The 22,942-nt window shown below is 31.3% G+C and overlaps 1 protein-coding gene across 3 annotated transcripts in view; it reads right to left on the bottom strand.

Moving 5' to 3' along the window:
* LOC148308943 (protein apterous-like) overlaps positions 1-22,942 on the bottom strand; it is a 125,612-nt gene that overhangs the window by 38,943 nt on the left and 63,727 nt on the right. The window lies entirely within an intron of this gene.

Genomic DNA, 22,942 nt, shown 5'->3' with positions numbered 1-22,942 from the left:
AAAGGATGTAATTAATTTTTCACAGAACGATGTGGATATAGAAGCCATTGTCTTAATTGCAGATCTCACGGAAACGTGTGATTACCATAACATAACTTTTATTATAATATACAATACACGTGCGGTTCTCGTGAGACATTGATAATAGCAACTTCAACACACACACATAATCAAAATTCAATTATGACTTAAGATTTAAATAGTGACGTTTGTTTCTATTAAAGCTTACAACAGTTATAACCAGTAAGAATGTTAGAGAATAGGAATTCATTGTATAATTTTGAAACTTTAAAAGCTCTCCCCGGATCTGATACAGAAGCATCTAGGCTTCTGACAGAACTCTCTTTCAAAGCAATATATATATATATACATATATATATATATATATATATATATATATATATATATATATATATATATATATATATATATATATATATATATATATATATATATATATATATATATATATATATATATATATATATATATATATATATATATATATATATATATATAAACTTATATATATATAAACTATCAATCATCATGTAACTACCAATCTATATAAATACAAGTAGGTATTTAAAACAATTATCAAGTTTCTAGAAGTGCCCCAGTGTAGTCAGTGAAATACAAAGGCAAAGAAATAACACTTGTATCTTGCTGTACAGTTTTTCAAATATTGAATCATTGCGAATACCGTTTACTAATAAGTACAAATATAGGCTAAAAAATTAAAACACTTTGGTTACTAAAATCTATATTAATAAATTACCCTCTGATTGCAAACAGCTATAAAGTGTATCAATACGTTTTGATCAATATCACTAGTCTGTTTTTGGTTGGTTGGAAGATATCGCTTTTTAGCAATAAGCCCGCCACTGTACATTTATTTTCTGTATATAAAGCTTAAATAAATAAAATAATCAAAGTAAATTGTGAATGAAAATCTTCTGAAAACGTTTCAAGTGCCCCATTAACGCGATTTGATATAGTGAAACAATTGATCGCTGTTTTGATTCAAGTAACAGCCGTAACTTTATTGTTCTATGAATGAAACAAAATACTCGTTTGCAAACGGTTTAATTATGTAAAGCAGGCAGTCAAGTGCGGGTAATTCGAGGAAGGAAGGGTTCGGCGATATGCCCAGAGCTCGCAGCAAGGAAAATTCTGGCGTATCACAAGTTTCTGAATGTCTTCACCGTACCATTGTTGGGCGCAGAGTAATTTAGATAGCAAGAAGATCACCCAGTACTGATATTGTTGCGAGCACGAGTTTGTCCGTGAGAATTTGCATTTAGGTACACGTGAACCAGTTCTAGCCGAGGAAGACGAAGTGTGTACATAAATAATAAGAGAATGGTACCGACGTGGATGAATTCGATTTCTTGACTAAAAAGTCTCTCCCATACATAAATTTAACCGAACAAGGCATCGGTTAACGACGTCCCTTCCCGGTAAGGAAGTTTATATCTCTGCAAATACTAATAAATAAACATAATCTATATTTATTCCCATCGTCCGAAATTCATATGCAGTGAAATTAAATAGATAGACTTGACGATTGAACGTGCATAATTTAACGATATATTTTTTAGTAAAAATATGGTAAAAACAACTTTTTAATGTTTTATTTGGCAGTCACCCGGAGATAGCATGTTTCTACCGGCATCTTATTTTTATTTACAAACAAAAGACAGAAAAAAATATTTACAAGAAAGTAAATTCATAGTTCAAATGTTTTTACCTTTAAAAACAACATTGTATACGGTTTCTCTTTAACTGTTTGAAAGTGGTCAGGTCAGGAGTCGGAATAATCGGCGTGTATGTATGTTAAAATGTACGAATGTGGAAGACGGTTAGTTAGTTTAAGTTTTTTTTTTCATTCCTTAAGAGATAATATTCCTTTCTTGAATGTTTTCCGCAGATACTTTGTGGCACATTTTATAAACTTTATAAAATTAAACAACTTTGTTTCGACCACTTTTTTATTATAAGTACACTTTAACCTAACGGTTTCGACAAGAACCTTGTCATCATCAGGGTTTATTAAATTCTAAAACATTAAAAATATTAAAACGCTCATAATTAATTACATTCCCTTATCAAAATTAATTGCATTGGGTTGCTATGCAATGCATACTAAAAATACCATTTAGATTTTTTGGTAAGGGAATGTAATGAATTATGAGTATTTTAATGTTTTGATGTATTTCATAGTATTTCAATCTAATGATGATAAGGTTCTTGTCGACACCGGTAGGTTAAGTGTACTAGTAATAAAAAAATGGTTGAAACAAAGTTGTTTAATTTTATATAGATAATATTCCTCATACAAATTTCCAGAACCTTATTGGTATGTCCAATTTAAGCTTGTACGAGCACAGGTAAGCAGCCTAGAGTGCTCGAACTATTGCTCTTGATCTCCTTGTTATCTTCTTAATTATAATCACCTATAACTCCTTCTATGCGTTACTTTCCAGTGTCATTCACCCTAATATATACATATATACCATCAAATATATTTAACTCCTCTCTCAAATCACCTTGCCTTCTAGTAATCAACCATCAAGTTAGTATCGAGTCGAAAATCAGAAGATGTCTTTTTATATTCCCAAAGTTAAATAACGATACAGTTCAGTGATCTCCAATAAAAAATAACCACAAATCTCCACCCAAAATGAAATAACAATGACAGTAAAAATATACTGCATTTTTTCCGGTTAAAAATATTTTTTAAAAAAACGTTGTCAATCGATTATTGATTTGTATTGGGAGGATAAGACATTATAGAAAAAATGTAAATGTCTTGTCAACGATATAAAAATGATATTCCTGAAAAGATTACAAAAAATAATTATCGCGAATATTCGGAAATTATAAACTATAACCGCTAACATTCTCCAGAAATGCCACGGCCTAATGGTTTCTTTGAAACATATCATAAAACGATAATCTATAATTTAATAGTTTATTTCACGGGTAACAATTTTAATCAATGTAATATTTATCATTATTAATATTTTAGCGTCAGATGTCATTTAGGTACATATGAATAGATTTTTTTCCTTAAAATTTCATTTAAAAATGAACACCATAGGTAATAAAAATTATATTATATGAACCAAAAACTATTGTTGTTAATTTTTTTTTATCTATTGCGATTTGCGTTTACATGTTAACTTATTTTCTTCAAATTTTATACGAGTTTTAAAAAACCGCAAATTAAACGAGGGGCAAAAAAAAAACATTTACGTCTGAATTGTAAATAAATTATATCCAATCCATTGAAATTCTCGTGTGTTTTCGGTGTTTAAAATCACCGAATACAACAACAGTATAGAGTTACAATTAAATCCCAGAAAACCATTAACGATAAATTCATGATTGGTAGCTTCTGCCTGTTAAAAATTGTTTTTCATTTTCGGGATTTGTTTTATTCTATAATTACAACATTCATTAATTTAAATATTTGATCACATTTTTTTCATCATTTGAATTTTATCTTTTAATTTGATGATGAAAAGAGTAATGAGGTACGAGAAAACGATACATTTTATGGCCATGGCAAAATTGTTTTTGAATTTATTTTTAAATCAAACGCAGATTTTTTGAGTCCACCAAGTTATAATTGATTAAAAACACATAAAAATTAATAAATATAAGTGTACGAACCTACATCCCCCATTAACTATTTTTGTCTCCCATAAATTATTGCTGCACATGTTAAAACTATCACTTAAGTACCTAGAATTGTATAGCTATGTACATAAGGACCGTCATTCCATTTAATCTTCACATTCGTTTGAAAATGCCATAACTAGGTGAAAAAATTGTCACTATATTAATTTTTATGTGTTTTTAATAAAATACAATTTAGTAGACTTAAAAAATCAGTGTTTGATTTAAAAAATTAATTCTTAAATTAAAATGGAGTTCTACAAATTAAACGCCAAATGAATTTAAAAAAATTGTTTCCTTACAAGATTCGTAATTGTAATTTAGAATCGTTTATTCAATGCAAACATACTACTTCTATTGCATCAGTAAAAAAGTCAAACGGTAATCAATTATCTTTCATTTTTAATTTTCACTAAATTTTTTCTCTCTCACTGGAGGGTTGTAATTTTATAACTGACACTGAAACGTAACGTATTCTATGCAGAACAAAAAAGGTCCCTGAACTCAATTAATGTCAAGCTTTTTACTTGAAAAAAAAAAAACATTAAAATATTGAATACATAACAATACCACATTTTATCATTTTGACGAATCATAAAAATATGTATTGTTATTACGACAACATTAACATTGTTTTGTGTAATTGATAAATATTGGAAAATAAAAAATATAAAAAATTATTAGTATTTTTTTTGCAGGAACGCCGTTCCCATAACAACGTCATTCAAAAAATCGTCAATTTTCAGTTGCGCGTGTTTTCGGAATGCCCAAAAAATGTACTATATCCTAACAAAAGCGGCATATTTTTAACTTAATATTTACCCGCTACAGGGCAGAAAGTGTTGTTTTTTTTAATTTTGAAGAAAATGTATTGTTTAATTATTTTTTTAAATAAACTGAATATTTTTCAAATGGAGAAAAAAAACATCAGGTTTTACCTAAAATTATCCGTTGCACAGTAAAAAGCTCAATAATTGGCTTGAAGTTAAATAAGTGGCTTGATATTTATTTCTAATACATTTGATTATATTCTTAAACTTTAAAAACGATCTCCAGAAAAATAAAGTTTTTTGATACATGACGTTGTTGAAAGTCAGTGAAGATATGTTAACTTATATACTTAGAAAGGAGTGAGCGATATGTTGACTTATTACGGTTAACAATTATTTTGAGAAACCTTTGCTTGATTTTAGTCAGTACGTATGAATTACTTGAAAATATAAGCCTTCAGTGCACCGATTGGAAACCTCTTGAGGTGAGTGTCTAACAAACAATTTGGGAATCCCCGCAGTGCTGTTGAGTTAACTTTATATATTGATATCATCTCTTTCGTGACTCGGTGGGTGATCCAGAAAGAACGACCCGTCCCCGCTTGGGCCGAGACATCAATAGTTCAAGCGCGAATGTCGAGCAAACTGCGACCGCGGCGCACAAAGGAAGTGATCACCCGTAAAGCGTGTTTTTCACATCATTTGAATAAACGCATATTTTAAAACAGGCGTAGTACAAGCAATTTGGACACATAAGCACCTGTGTAAAATTATTAATTATTAGTTACTTCCAGTTTAATTTGAATTTTAATCTAAATTTTCTGTTATAAAGCGATATGATTATCTAGCCATAGGTACCTGTGTGAGATATTTCAACTTTGTATTAATTTTCTTCAATACAGCATAATTTTTCTTGGATTCCATTGTTATTTTACTCGAAAATAAATGATAAATAATCGTATTTTTAAAATGACGAATAATCGTTACAATTATAACTTTCCATTAATTGATTTCGCGCTTTGTGATATATAAGTATATCCATTTTATGTTTATATTTTATTTGGTAAATTTTCTTTCAAACAGCTCCTACCTTCATTTTTCAACGTCCCAAAGATACAACTCTGAAATTTACACTAAGCTTCACAAACTGTGTTAGAAAATGATGTGTCACAATTTTAGAAATGTTGGTATTTACTAAGTACAGCTTATGTAGATTAAAAATCTATTATGGGTTTAAATCTTGCTGCTCATGTTTATGTTAAATTAAATACTTCTAATATATTTTTTGTATTCCTTTGAATTCATTGCTTGGTTAGGAAGTGATGGAACTTGATTTTTTTTATTTGTTCGGGAATTGTACAGCTTTACATTTAAAAAAGTATATAAAAAAAATAGTTACATTAACAATAATAAACATTACATTACATTAAAAAATTGTTACATTAATAAAAATAAAGCCGATTAAACAATTCCACAATCCACAATTCCACAATTCACAATTCCATATTTAAGGACTAGCGTAGTTTTGATGATTAATTGTTTAGTGGAGTTGGATAAGAACCAAAGAAGCTAAGAGAAGAGCAAAGATGGAGCTAGGCAAGGGTAGAGTCAAGTCACGAAGAGTGTGAAGAGTATAACCGCGAAAGAACGAGTTGCAAAAAGACTGAATCCAAAAAAATGTCTGTACGTACTGAAGGTCCCGGGTTCGATTCCCAGGGGGTCAAATCAATATCTGACATTTTTTCACTGTAATATTTGTTCTATATTATCCTGGACTGGTAACTTAAGCGGAGGTTTGATCACGTTTCCAATCCAACTTAACATTCTAGATAACACTACGTTTATATGATGCAGTAGCCGATGCACCATCGCGTGGGAATAAGGTTTTGAATGAAAAAAAATTTAAATGAATTTTATTTTTTGGCATCTCATTATTATCTCATTTTTGAGATAATCCAGAAATGAATCTTCATATGGTTTATACTATTTTAAACATGTGTATTGTATTACACATTATCCTAAAAATATTATTTTAAATCCTTGATAAATGAAAATAATATCTTTCCTCAGGGTCCTAATTTGTAGAAAAAATGCCATTACTTTAATATTCGTGTAATTTAAGGCGTTTTGAATGGTTGTTTGTTTTCTGAAAAATCACAAAAGAAAGCTCTCGTTCATCGGTACGGTATTGAACAGTTTCCGAGCTTTTGGATTTAAAACCACGGTTTGCTTTGTCTTTGTCTGCTTTTCTATTTTCCTTTTTTTACTCGTTCATTTTTGCCTCGATTTTTCAGCGGGGTCGATGCGCACAGCGCATTGACTTGAAAAAATAAATCGTGGAATTATTACATGTAGAATAAAATCGTCTTTTGTACTTTTTTCAAATATTCGATGTGAATTTTACAATACATATCATAAAACCAAATAATATTTATCATAGTGAATTGGAAGAAAAACTTTCATCGTTTGTATGAAAATCAAAGACATCTATGATTTTTATGTATTTTTTTTTCTCTATTCCATCCGAAACTAGTAAATAAGTATATATATATATTTTTTAAAGTACATATATTTTAAATTCAACATTTTCTTCCATCTTATAGCGAAATACCGGATTTTTTTTTATTTAAAATGACTTGCAAATAATTGGTAAAATTATAAGCTGAATCAAAATGATCGAAAATTAAGTGTCCAGGCGTTTCCCAATATGTAAAATAACCCGCTTAGGATCTTGCATGCATCCAAGTAAAAAGGTCTTTTTTAAATAAAATCTCTCACAATCCAACCAAAGATGGGTCAAGTAACAGTGTGATGATGTCGATAACGCGAAAGATGGTTGCTGGTCATATTAAATGCATGTGGAATAAAGCTTTATAGTTATAGATAACTGGTTTTAACTATATAGCTTTTTGATCATAGTTATAAATAATTTTTACCTTAAGAGGACTGACTGCTATGATTTCATATAATTAACAATCAAGTTTATGCAGTGTTCTATGCACCATAGGGTGCGGATGAGGGTCAGTAGAAGTAGCAGTATATTATGATCGTATATTTGTTCGATTATTCATTCGAGAATGAATAACCCAATAAATAAATTATTGCACCGGTGAGCTATAGTACCTATGTATTATTTTGAATCGTGCAATTTATATAGATTATAAGCAAGACATTCAGAAATATGATTGCCTTTGTTAATTATACAAGTTCCGCAAGTAATCGGAAGAGGAACATTAGGATGTGATCCACGTTCCGATAGTTGGGGTCAGATTTAAGAGATGAATAGAGATTAGAGATGCGAGAGAAGGTAATGCATTCCGTCCATCAGTTCATGCTGATCTGTTCTCTGGGTGGTCTGTGGCCTCGGTTTGCTTACGAACTGGGATACGAAAAACGTGAATTATCCCGAATCCTCTCCAGGAAACGGTCTCTATCTGCACTGGAATAAGAAACACTTAATTTTACCCATACAGGGAATCACAAATGTTTCAAATATGCAAGTTTATTTATTTATTGGAAAATTTACAGTGATTTAACATTGAGGCCCAATATGCGATAAATCGCAACGTAATTTTCTTTAAACCCAGGTAACATATGACGTAGTTGAATTTTTGGATTAAAACAACGTTTTTGTAATTAAAAATAAATAAATAAACTATAAATTAAGGATGTATCAAATGTTCAATCAAACACTGACTAAGGTGTACCAAATACTTGAAAGCGGTCAGGTTAGGAGTCGTAACAATAGGCGGTATGTATGAGGAGATGCATGAACGTGGAAGAGGCGAAGAATGTTTGCAAACGCATAGTGGTGTGGCGTTCTATTCTCTCTGCCTACCCGGCGAAGCGGCATGCTGGTTAGTTAGTTAGTTAGTTAACACTGACTTTTTGTCTACTAAGTTAACAATTCAAAAAATCAGTGTTTGATTTAACATTTAATACATAAATTAAACTGGACTTCTACAAATTAAACGCCAAATATATAAATTATGACATTTTGACATCTTAGGAAGGTAAGGAGTTAAATTTTATTTTATTTTTTTAATATGGATTTTTTTTTAAATCCAATATACTCGTCTATTCTAAAAAAAAATGTGCGCTCCTCGCGCAGCCAGTCGTGTACTGAATTGTATAGGTATTTGCGAGTACATCCTCAAACAACAATCACTCAATTTTACCTACATAGGTAACAAATATCATATATATCATATGTATATTACATTTGGAAAGTAAATTCAAACTTATCGGATAGTTTTTGTGAGAAATCACTTGAAGGGCACTTTACAATTTACAGTAATTTCAACATTTAAAACGGCGAAAATAAAAAATTATTACATTTTTGACATCCGTTAAGATGTGAAAAAAATATTTAAAAATGTAATAAATAAAATTATCTCGTAAACCAATTAAAAGAAAAACATAATCCTAGTGTAATTTGTATCGTATGCATGTATATGCAAGTTGTCGGGAAAAATGCACTATATTCGCTTTTCGTTCATACGTTATAAATTAATTTAAGATACGGCTTGTAATAAACGGCTCTTACGTTGTGTTATTGCCTAGAACCGAGCTGTTAAAATACGTTTTTAAACATTGCCTTTTGATAAGCAGTTCAAACGTGTTAATTTCAAACCTTACCCAAATTAATAATTATTTTAATTCCCCTCTTAACAGCGCTCCCTCGTTAAAAAGTTTATTGTGTGTAAAAATAATCCCACATATTACTTTTAAGACGTGTATTCATAAATAGAGTGTCTTTAAAAAATGCGCATGGAGCACAGCACACGTGATAGAAGTGGAACTTCTTAAAAATTAAAGAATAAAATAAGATAGTCAGTGTGAACGTAAGCCCTGTAAATGCACCGATTTCCATATTCTTCTTCATCTATGTTAAGATTAAATGTTGAAATTAGCTCCTAAGCGAGGATAATACAGATTTGTGAACAAGTACATATTTGGATACACTCAAATAACTGGTCAAATTATAATAATAAATAATAAAACCCTTATCCGCACCCCAATGGTGCATAGGGCACTGTGTCATATTAACGCAGTGTTATCTTAATCGTTTACACATGAAGGAAAGGTGATCAGCCCTCCGCTTCAGGTACCAGTCCATGGTAATATTAAATAAATATAACAGTGAAAAAATCACTTATATTTATTTTACCCCCCTTGGGAATCGAACCCGGGACCTCCAGAACGGTAGCCGAGCGTACTGACCATTACACTACGAAGGCGGACGGAAAAAAAATAAAGAATAAAAATTAAAGAATAAAATAAAATAAAACTTAAAAATTAAAGAATAAAATAAGATTCTAACAATGACTATAACAATGATTCTAATAATTGATTATAACAATGATTCTAATAATGACTAACCCCTTCCCTTACTTTCACCTCTCCTTATTTTTAGAACAATTTTATATTTTATATTTTAGTTACTATACAGACCTGAATGATGGAAGTTTAACTTCTGAAACATGTAGTTTATAATAAAACTCAAGTGGTAAAAAACAAGTGTTTTCTTTAATCATTGTAACATGTCTTACCACAAAGTTAATGCCGAAACAATAAATAAAATAAAATAAGATAGTCAGTGTGAACGTAAGCCCTGTAAATGCACCGATTTCCATATTCTTCTTCATCTGTGTTAAAATTAAATGAGGATAATTCAGATTTGTGAACAAGTACATATTTAAATACAATCAAATAACTGGTCAAATTATAAATTACACAAAAAAAGAAAATATTTTTTTAGGCGGGGCTCAAGTATGTCAATTTAATCTAAGGGTCTTTGATTAATAAAAGCTTTGCCTATTCCAGCATAAATGGCTGTTGTGAACTTACATGTACTTTGTCACGAATTTCATCAATATATCTAGAAGTTCGAAAAATTCAGTAGTGTGGTTGTCAATCATGGGTTGCATTGGTGAATGTTACACGTGTTTAAGTAATCATTTAACCAAGCCTATGACGGTCGTCAGCCCTGTAAATTCCCAGACCTCTATATTCTTTTTCATCTATGTTGTGATGTCAAAAAACTGATAATAATGGTATGTAATAAATAAAATATTAAATATATTGTAATGTATAATTCCTAAACGCCTGGACCGATTTTCATGATTTGTTTGTTTGTGTTTGAGGGGGTCCTAGAATGGTTTTTAGCGATTGAACCCGGTAGGTGGCGCTGCGACCTAGAAATTGGTTTGCTTTTGGGGAACAGCAAATCACACAATGACAAAACGATAAGATTAAAATATCAAACTCGATATTGTATGTCACATTAGGAAATAGTTTATCGAAAAATCGTTTGATGAACCAGCTTGTAGTAGGCAAGCCAGCGTTCTGAGAGGATGTCTATCGGGTATTATAAGATAATACAGTGGAACCTCTCATAACGAGTAATTAGCATAAAGAGCGAAAAAAAAATTTAAGTTGCTCCATTAACAAGCGATATTTCGTATAACGAGTTACATAGAAAAAGCAAGTCCCCTTTTCACGACATTCACTTGTGAGCCGGGACTTCCGTGCCAGTCAAAACAAAACATGTTTCGCTTAACGAGTAAGATTCTAGAACGAATTATGCTCGTTATGAGAGGTTCCACTGTATATGTATTATTACATATATTAAAATCTCATAAGATAATATCTGAAGTATCTTTGTGATTTCAATATGCCCCGTGATTTTATATTGCATGCCTATAAATACCAGTAATTAACCGATCCGTTTATTTCAGATGTTATTGTAAAATATTATATTATACTGAGGTTATGTTTTCTAGTATTGTAGGGCCGGAATTGTAAAAGATTTTGAATTATCATACCTAAGGCGATTATTATTATGGTCGTTTAATACAGGGTGTAAAAATAAATTGGATTTTTACAGCAGATAATTGATCGGCATACATTAAAGATGAAAAATAGACTCGAAAATAATAAAAGTATCCTGTAGGCGCCTTATAAAAGAACCCTTGCCTACAAATAGGTAATTTAAATGAAAAAAATATTAGTGTTGTAATATAAAGCATACCTACAAGTGTGTCCAAATACTTTTTACAAATCTGGATTATCTTCAATTAAGAGTTATTTTTTACATTTTTTTTTCGCGCACTAAAACTCTCTTATACAATTACAAGAGCAATTTTTCTTTCGTTTTATTAAAAAAGAAACAAAATTAATTTATTTCTTGAATGATTAAAGAAAACACTTCGTTTTTTACCACTTGAGTTTTATTATAGACTACATGTTTCAGAAGTTAAACTTCCATCATTCAGGTCTGTATAATAACTAAAATATAAAATATAAAATTGTTCTATAAATAAGGAGAAGGGAAAGTAAGGGGAAGAGGTTAGTCAAGCGACGGAGTTTGAAAACAAAGGAAAAATGGAAAGCAAAGGTGAAGAATTTTGAAACAATATATTATTTAATAAATTATTATTAGAATTTAGGTTTTTTTTTGGATTTCTAAATTTTCAAGATAATTCATAATTTGGCCTTTATATGGAACAAGGTGTAATAATTTTAATTTATGAGAGTGAAATGAGTGATTAGTATCTATAATCTTATTTGTAGAACAATTTTATATTTTATATTTTAATTATTATACAGACCTGAATGATGGAAGTTTAACTTCTGAAACATGTAGTCTATAATAAAACTCAAGTGGTAAAAAACGAAGTGTTTTCTTTAATCATTGTAACATGTCTTACCACAAAGTTAATGCCGAAACAATAAATAAAATATTTCTTGAATGTTTTCCGCAGATACTTTGTGGCACATTTTATAATCTTTATAAAATTAAACAACTTTGTTTTAACCACTTTTTATTAATACAATTTAACCTACCGGTTTCGACAAGAACCTTGTCATCATCAGGGTTTATTAAATTCTAAAACATTAAAATACTCTCACCAAAAACTTCCACACACTCCGTAAGAAATCCTAATTTAAATTCATTTAAATCGTACTTTTACATACTCAATTTGTAAATTTACTTATTATTATTAAACGATGTTTCTTAGCGAATTTCTGGATTTTGATATTGATTTTTAAATATTTGAATTTCCACATTTATATCGGTGATGGACAAAAGGTATTTGTTGAATCAAGCGAATTCCATTCTGTGAATTTAACTAGAATAATTATTGCACATGTTTATTTTTGGAATTTAATGGTAGATATTATTTTTTGACATCTCATCAAAGATGAAGAAGAATATGGAAGTCTGGGCATTTACGGGGCTTACGACCGTCATACATCTCACCAATAGATGTCTCAAGTGAAGTTTTAGTGATTCATGAACAAGGTTTCTAAATTGATTCATAAATATAGAACTTCCAAGAATTTGAGTAGTGTGGTTGTCAATAATGGGTAGAATTGGTGAATGTTACACGTGTGTAAAGTGATCACTTAAACCAGCCTATGACGGTCGTAAGCCCCGTAAATGCCCAGACTTCCATATTCTTCTTCATCTTTGATGAGATGTCAAAAAATAATATGAAAATAACTCCTGTAATTGGAGATAATCCAGATTTTGTGAACAAGTATTTGGACACACTCAAAATGTTGTTAATGGTAGATGTTTTAAATAAAAATATTTTGTCCGCCTCCGTAGTGTAATGGTCAGCGCGCTCGGCTGCCGTTTTGGAGGTCCCGGGTTCGATTCCCAAGGGGGGTAAAATAAATATTTATTCAAAATTACCATGGACTGGTACCTGAAGCGGAGGGCTGATCACCTTTCCTTCATGTATAAAAGATCAAGATAACACTGCGTTTATATGGCACAGTATATATATATATATATACTTATTTGGCAAAAAATTTATAACTTGGTTTCTAAGAATATTTGTAATTTACAAGTTTAATTTATGTCCAATTTTTGAAAAAGAAAGATTTTAATAAGAAACAACATGTGCCAGAGAAGGTATGCAGTTGACAAAAATAGATAAGGCAATAGGGCACATACATCTTTTAGGATAAGTAGTGTCTTATTTAGAATACATGACAAAAAGAAAAAGACAAAAAAATCTACTTTTTGACAAATCTTGATTGATATAAAATATTGAATCCATTGTATATACTTATAGGTTTGTATCGTTTCTAGGGATGAACCTCATTCGTTTTTTATTCACTTTACACATTCACTTTAATTTTTAAAATAAACATAAAATGAATTTATTTATTGATTTGGCGTTTAATTTGTAGAACTCCATTTTAATTTATGTATTAATTTTAAATCAAACACAGATTTTTCGAGTCTACTAAGTGGTATTTTATTAACAAAAACACATAAAAAATTATATTGTGACAATTGTTTCGCCTTGTTAGGGCATACATAAAATAAAATGAATTCACTGTACATACTTTTATATGGGCAAGGATAGTATTTTTAAGGTAACTTATAAGTCCGCCTCCGTAGTGTAATGGTCAGCACGCTAGACTACCATGCTGGAGGTCCCAGGTTCGATTCCCAAGAAGGTCATAATAAATATTTGTGATTTTGTAGTCTAATATTTATTTACTATGATCCTGGACTGGTACCGGAAACGGAAAGCTGATCACCTTTGACGATCAAGATAACACTGCTTCTATACGATGAAGTGCCCTATGCACCATTGGGTGCGGATAAGGGTTAAAAGAAGAATAAATATAAAAAAAGGATAATCTAGACCTTGACCGAGTCAGTCAAAAACTTCGATGCACCAGGTCAACAGAAAATAAAAGAGATAATTTAATACCGTGTACTAGGTTAGACGCATCCACCCGTTAAGCCTTAATTACAAGATCCGGTAAACACATGTAGGTACATCTACATATTTAATAAATGTTATATCTAAAAATAGACTAGAAGTTTAAATATAAATTGGGTTTTGTGGTGATTCTTAATTATGAATTGAAGAGCGAGGTTTTTCGACTCGAATATCAATGTTAAGGTAACGTTGAATGATCTAACGCGGTTTTTATTAAAATACATCTCAAGTACGCTAAGTATTGTACTGGTATTTAATGAACATCTTTACCTTTTAATTCCTGGAGTGATTCTCGAGTCTTTAATTAATTTTGGAAATATTAAGGTTTAATTTTTACGCGAAATTAATCTTTTTGTGAAGGATCTCTTGAGAAATCGTAAAAAAATATTTATTTTAACAAAACAATTTTCATGTTATTTTAACATAATTCATGGCTTCTGTGTTATTTTCAGCTCTTAGTTAATAACTAGCTTACGTAAGCAACCTAACCTAACCATCACGCTGCTTCCCCGTAGGAGTAGGCAGAGTGAATAGAACGTCATACTACTCTGTCTTTGCAAACAATCTTCGCCTGTTCCACATTCATGCATCTCATCATAGGTACCCGCCGTATTTGGCATATCTAATCTGGCCAAATTTTCCTCGGTCTTCCTCTGTTTCTATCTTCAACTTCATTCGCCTAGTAAATTTGTTTTACTGTTTTTTTTTAAGTACAAAAATATTCAATAATATTTATACAAATAGATCTCATAAAACCATGGCCTGTGTGTGTATACATTTTATTTTAGGTTTTAATAAACGGTACTGGAACGAATACAATAGATTTCAAAAATATAAATAGATTGAAAGTGCTAATATTAAATAAAGATATGTATTTGATTTTAACAGAAAAACAACAAAAAAAAACAACAACAAAAAAGTTAACAATTAGTTAATGTATGTGTTATTAGCTAACCGATCTTTTTTTTTTTAAAGGTATCAAAATTGTACTTATTAAAACACATATCGAGATTTCGCATTCTAGCGATGGATCTAACTCCCAACCCTCGATTCTCACTCAGACGCGTTTAATTTACGAGCTCTACCTTCATTTTAGCAGTAAAAATGTCAATTCAACTCATACCCAGCAGACCGTCCGCTAGAGATCTAAAATATCCTTTTTTACTCGCACCATCGCTTGGCGAGGCGATTCGACAAGCCCGCTAGACATTGTTAGGCTGAGCAGCCACCACGCATGCCAAGTATCGTCACGGCCCATAAACCGTGGACTAATGGCAACTTTAAAAGGCAATTTTTGTTTAATTTAAGATATTAATTACACCAGGCCCGGCAGAAATGCCTTCGCGAGATCCTATCAACGGTTTCGGAAACAGACCCGAAATGAGTCTTATAACACTTCGAGGGACTCAGAGGAGAAAATAAACATTAAATAAATATTTAAAAACTAACAAAAAAACGGCTTCCTCTTTATATATTATGTTATCGTGGATACGTTTTGCGGGTCACGAAATTTACGAATAGAAAATAAACATTAAATCAATAAAAAAAATAATAAAAAAATCAAAATTGGCTTCCTTATTATATATTATGTTATCGGGGGTATACTGGCGAAAAACGATAACTCTAAACTCCCTGTTTGAATAATCCCTATTATTTAAAGCTTTTAGCCTGAATAAAATACCAGCTATTAAACATAAAGTTGACTTTAATTGTAAAGCCATATAAATATGACATTTCAAACTAATAAGTGTATTTCGGCAGTTTATAGAATGTTGAAAACATTAAAATACTACATCATTAAGTCAAAATTGCATATTTTCAAGTTTTTTTTGCCAGTAGGTAGGTTATATATAACTAGGCTAACCATAATTATGAAGCTCTAAACCGGGTCATGTAGGAAAAAAAAACAAAAATAGTGGGCCCTCTTATGACGAGCATAATTCGTTCCAGCATCTTACTCGTTAAGCGAAACATTTTTTCCCGTAAAATACGATAATGCTTTCTATGCCGAAATAATACCAATTTTTTATAAACGTTAATTTATATAAAATTAAGTTAAGGAGTAATATATTATGACAATATTTTTTTTTCATTTTTAACTAGAAAACTGTCTAAAGACAGTTTTTGCCGACGCTTCAAAATTTGGTGTAAAAAATGCACCGTCTGAATAGATAAATACACAGTGCTCGCGCAAACCGGGACAAGATCTAAACCGGTAGGGACACCGGGACCCGTGTCTGAAACCGGGACAATCCCGGTCAAACCGGGACGTATGGTAAACCTATATATAACCCACGTTATATAAATGTAAAAAAAAAGGATTCCTCATTTTTTTTATTTCAAGAAGTGTTCCGCCGGTAAAATAGAGCCCGACTGAGACAAAACCAAGATTAAAGTAAGTAGGTACATGCGTGTATATATGATTAACACGTGCCTTTGCGACGTTTTTTGTTTACCCAGTGTTCTATCGAGTCGACATCCTTTTCATAAACTACGTATGGATGACATTGAAGCCGATTACATACTGTATATTTTTTCTATTACACTTGTCATACTTAACAAGTGGTCACACGTACCTAGATTTTTACGCTTGAAATCATCAAACTTCGTCATGCGTCGATGTATGATTGTGGACTTAGATTGATTGATCGATCGGTGATTTTCTAGATCGGTTGTATGTCCTTTTTTAAAAAGTATGTTGACAAAAGCTTTATTTTAATTTTCAGACATGTCTCCTCTCACATGAAATCGGGTTAATAATTTAGCAATCATTGGAACACTATTTTAGAAGCTCTTTTATTCACAACATTTGGAGTGTGTCAAGCATGGGTAGAATGTTGCACGTGTGTAAAGTGATCATATATACGGGGTGTCCCTTAATCTAACGTATTCCTTTTAAGGGGTGTAAGGTCAGCTTATGACTCGCCAAAAAAATGAAAAACGACCTCAGTAAAAGTGCCTCAGTTTTCCAGATATTTCCACTTTTATGAATTTCCCGAACATCTACACCTTAGATCAGTTTTGAGTGCCAATTTTTAAATTCTTCATATTTTAGGATTTTAATTTATTTTTCACAACACTGAATAACTATTCTGTTGATTACAGTCCAAAATATTATCAACACTGGCCTTGGCGGAAAAAAAATATTGATGCCCGGTCAATGATTTTAAAATAATTCTTTAGGCAACTTTTTAACCTGCAAATTATTTTAAAAATTGTTTCATTTATGCTATTTTAAAAGATTATAACATTTACTTTGTTTTACTTAAGAAAAAAATAGATGGCTTTTTCAATGCAAAATGAGCTGATTTTAAAATTATTTCATTCATTAGGAATTTCAAAGTTACAAATGCTTTGATTGAGTAAAGGGAAAAGTGTTTATGTGAAATTTATTTATTTGTGTGTTTTATTGTGAAACACAAATTAGAACCCTAAAATATGAAAATTTGAAGAAATTTCATCTACAAGTGAAAACATCTCTAAGTTTTCGAAACTAGTCGTGTATAAAAATGAAACTCATTAAGTGGTTTATTACAAGTGTTTAATTTTTAAAAAATAATCAATATGTCATTCCACAAAGTTAATGCTGAATCAATAAATAATATTTTCTTGAATATTTTTCGCAGATACTTTGTGGCACATTTTATAAACTTTATAAAATTAAACAACTTTGTTTAATAACTTTTTTATTATTATTACACTTTAACCAAAACTTTGTAAGTTTAGTCGATACCGGTAGGTTAAAGTGTACTAATCACGTCCGCCTCCGTAGTGTAATGGAGGTGTTCTGGAGGTCCCGGGTTCGATTCCCAAGGGGGGTAAAATAAATATTAGTGATTTTTTCACTGTCATATTTATTCAATATTGCCCTGCACTGGTACCTGAAGCGGAGGGCTGATCACCTTTCCTTCATGTGTAAACGATCAAGATAACACTACGTTTATATGACGCAGTGCCCTATGCACCATTGGGGTGCGGATAAGGGTTTTATTATTATTATTATTAATCATAAAAAAGAGATTAAAACAAAGTTGTTAAATTTTATAAAGTTAATAAATAATAAAACTCTACCAAATCAGCAGTCGAGTTAACACCACGATAAAAATGTGGTGCGCAATGCACCATCTAAAACTGAGCCCGATAGCAATTAAAGTGAATTAGTTTTCTTCCAAGCAGGTCTGTGGCTTGCGCAATCCCCTTGTCTGGGGGAAACAATGCGTTATATTTCTTTATATACGTATATTACGCGCTGGCACAGTAAATAAATTCCGCCCAAAACATACTATTTTGTATAAATAAATTGTTTTATGTGACCATTAATCTTGACTTCACAATCTAATCTGTACCCTTTTCATCGCTTTTGTTAACTTCATCCTCGCAACCAGATCGCTTGAGCCAAACAAATTAACTTGTTTCAAATTAACTCAAAATTTCATCACATTTTAATGCTCGCAGGAACTACATCACATTGTCTGTAACTAGTGGAGTGTACCGTAACGTAATAAATATTTATATCTTCATCAACTCTAATGATCGGGTGTCAAACTTGCATACACCTCCGGTAATATATGGCATGTATCGCTGAACTAGTTAAAACATGCTTTATTAAAGAAAAAAAGGCTTCACCATTAATCATTGTAAATTTATATTTTATCGTTATTTTATGAAAAAAAATCTGAAAAAATGCGCGTGCTACACCGTACACGTGATAGACGTGAAAATCTCTTTACAAAAAATAATAATAAGAAAGATTCCGTATGATCTCAGAGAGAGTTAATACAAGAATACAAAATTTAGTGATTCAATTGGTAATACTGGTATTGTTGGTTTGGGAAAACTAAAATATCAGATAAACGTCCGGGATTCAATATTTTTGAGATGACGACACAAATCAAAAGCAAAATGACAATGATAATGAATGATTACAAAATTTATGTTCAAATTTTTATTTTTATTTTAAGTTTTTACTTTTGTTAAAATATATCACCAAATTCATGGTGTTGGAAGTGATGAATGTAGGTGCAGAGGAGCAAGTATAAGATTTTGTATATTTAGGAAGTACGTTTTCTAGGGATGGTAAGATTAATAAAGATAAAGAAAGGATAGTGAATGCTGGAAACAGGGTGAATGGTACACTGAAATCACCAAAGCAAATAAAAGCCAATGAATCGAAAGCTAAACCGGCAGTACACGAGTTATGGTTCTAACACTAATGTATGGAAATGAACCATGGAGTTGGCTAAATATGAATGAATGCAGTCGAAATACGATCTCTTAGACGAATATGCGGCAAAACGTCGTACGATAGATGTTCGAATGGCGATTTTAATCTGCTATACTGAAAGCAAATTAACATCTAGATTGTTGTTTGAGATTAGAAAACATAACAATACACATGAATTACATCAAATTAACAACCGACACGTGAAAACTGGTAAATGAATATTTTCAGGCGATCGTTCGTAATTTTAACATGAATAATTTTTTTATGTTAATTTCAGGTTTTTACTAATTCAACGGCTTATCTAATTGAATGCAATAACCACATTAAATAAAATGTTTTTCTTCCCGCATAAACAGCCGATAAATTTCGTTTTATCACGATGTTACCAAATATGTATTGTAATAACGCGCATACCTGGAATTTATTATTAACAGTTTCTATGAATATTAAGTGCATGTGAAGACAGGTCAGTTTAAAATGGTAATTTCGCGAAAACTAAATTAGTATTATGCTAATGGATGTTTGCAGTATTTTACGGCAGACATTTTTTCTATGATTTCCATTAAATATATAAATTTTCCATTTCCCGTTATAATGCATCGCCAGTTCTCATTTCTTAAAAATACTACTTGAAATTACATGACTTGGGTATAATAGGCATGGTTTCAAGAATATATATGTCGCTCACTCCTTTCAAGAACGTCATAAATCAAAATTCGTCAATTTTCACTTGTGCATGTTTTCGGAATGCCCAGAAAATGTACTATATCCCAGCAAAAGATGCATATTTTTAACTTAATATTTACCTGCTACAGGGCAGAAAATGTTGTTTTTGCATTTTGAAGAAAATGTATTGTTTAATTATTTTTATAAATAAATTAAATATTTTTCAAATGTAGAAAAAACCTTCAGGTTTTACCTAAAAAGATCTGTTGCACAGTAAAAAGTTCAATAAGTGGCTTGATATTTATTTTTAATACATTGTGTTATATTTTTAAACTTTAAAATCGTTCTCCCGAAAAATCAAGAATTTTGATTTATGACGTTCTTGAAAGGAGTGGGCGATGTGTTATACAGTGGTTAATTTAAAAGACTTCATAAATACCTCAGTTGCGTTGGATTGTTGCAAATTACTTACAAAATGTATAGAAAACACCAAAACATTTTTTTCCGATAGCGATACGTAATTAATGTTTGGATTACAAGTATAAATAAATCAATTTTATAATCGAAATAATATATTACCTCGATTATTGACCCTAACTATTGTTATAATCAATAAAACATAATGCCAACTGATATCCTTTGTAAACTCACAAATCAAATCATACGTCTGAGTAACTTCATTGCTTACATCATTGAACTGTAAAAATACATGCATTTAGAGAGATATCGAGTATTTTTGTAAAGAATTTCCACTCATAAAATATAAGAAATTATAGTCACTTTAAACATGAAGAGTTAATTCACTCACGAGTAGGTAAAGGCTAAAAAACTTAATAAGTTAAAGCCGTAGTAGGGCCATGATAAATGGTGTTTCACAAGCTGTAGATAGATTTCAGAGTCACTTAGGCAAAAGGTAATTTTAATAAAATAGGTATGAGTATATAATAAAAGTGGTTGAGATTTTTTTTATTCCGAACCGTATTAAGTCCGGAACTAAGGAAAAAGAAACATCATTTCCGATTATAAAAAAAACTAGTGTGCGGGCCTGTTCCACATGCTCAGGGTTGCTTCAACTGTGGGCCGGAAGGATCACAGAAGCATCTGGACCCTGACGACTCGGCTGAATATAAATTTGCGATATTATTGTCTACAATGAGAGTCAAAACGTAAGCTGATACGAAAGAATCATATTTCTCACGGAAGAATTCGGTGAGCGGAGACTGTTTCGAGATTTCGATCGCTGATTTTTCCATACGAAACGACATCTTTAATGATAATCGGAATAAATTTATTACTTTATTGCCGAGCTTCGGGAGTTCCCTCTGTGAAGAGATCCTTATCTGTTTAGAGATTCGAGCGAATGGGGAATGCGAGAGAGAGAAGATTTTTAGGATCAAATGCAATGATGACCAGAAGCACGATGAATCGACCGGACGGCGATAAATTAACGAGTGATCATCGACCAAAACATGGCGACGATCATATTTAATTACCTCGATTTCCAAATACATATTTACTCATGGCGGTTGGTAATGTTCCCATGGAAAGTATTACCGATTCTCACGCCCTCTCGGTAACGGAAGAAGACGTGAAATATCCCCAAATAATAACGCAGAGTTTTACAAAATGTTTTGAATCTCTGCTGGAGTTGGCAAACAGTATGGCTATTGTTTGTTGTCGTTCCACTGTTGGCGGTGAAGCTTTTGTTGCGCGCATAGAAGCGGCGCGGCGGGCGGCCAGCGCGCTTTTGGTCCGGGATATGGGGAATGAAGATGTCTTACCGCTCGCAGATTTCTGCGATCCTGGTAGAACGCAAAAATATATACGTTACGAAGTACTCGTTTTTTTTTAAATAATTAATTATTTATAACATTTTGAGACAAGTCCTGTTAATACCCAGACAACCATATTTTTTGTCATCTATGTTGAGATATCAAAAATTTAAAAATAACTCCGAAGTGGAGAAAACACAGATTTGTCAACAAGTTTGACACACTCAAAATGTTGTAAATAAAAATTACTGGTCAAATTATAAGCTACTTAAAAAATAAATAAAAAGATTTCCGAAAATTTGAGTAGTGTGATTTTCAATCATGGATAGAATGGTGAATATTGCACATGTTTAAAGTGATCACTTAACCAGCTCATGACAGATCATCTTCAAACCCACATCCGCTGGTGCATAGGGTACTGCATCATATAAACGCAGTGTTATCTTGATCGTTAACACATGAAGGAAATGTGATCAGCCCTCCGCTTTAGCCCAAAGTGATATTGAATAAACGTTTATGCGAAAAAATCCTTTTGATTTCTTTCACCCTCCTGGGAATCGAACCCGGAATCTCCAGTATGGTAGCCGAGCGTGCTGACCATTATAATAAGCCCCGTAAATACCCAGACGTCCATATTTTTTCATTTACGTTAAGATGTCAAAATTTTTAAAATATCTATAATTTAAATACTTGACTAATACTAGATTGATAGACAAGGCGATACAAGACAAATATAAGAGACTCGACAAGTCGTTCCTTACAGTATGTTTATACAATTTTATGAGTTGATCGGCCTTGACTGAATCGTAATAAAAAAATCGTTAGGAAATATTCGGAATAAAATATAACCGACTCACACACTTGTAAATACTTTTGGTCGCGGTTAAAATTCACTCTCAAAAATAACACATCCAGATTCTGTGTTTATTATCTGCGAATTATTTTATTCGCCGCTATGACTGAACGTTCTTTGCATTTTAAAAATAAAATACAATAATGTCTTTGTCAGTGTAATAAAAACGATGTGGCCAAATATATTTTAAAAATTCATTCAGAATAACATATCTCTACATT

The sequence above is a fragment of the Brachycentrus maculatus genome, unplaced genomic scaffold (genome assembly GCF_059751285.1).
Source record: "Brachycentrus maculatus isolate JH-2025_06_01 unplaced genomic scaffold, ASM5975128v1 h1tg000144l, whole genome shotgun sequence".
Taxonomy (NCBI): domain Eukaryota; kingdom Metazoa; phylum Arthropoda; class Insecta; order Trichoptera; family Brachycentridae; genus Brachycentrus; species Brachycentrus maculatus.
The sequence above is the reverse complement of the archived record's forward strand: the minus strand, read 5'-3'. Positions and strand labels throughout refer to the sequence as shown.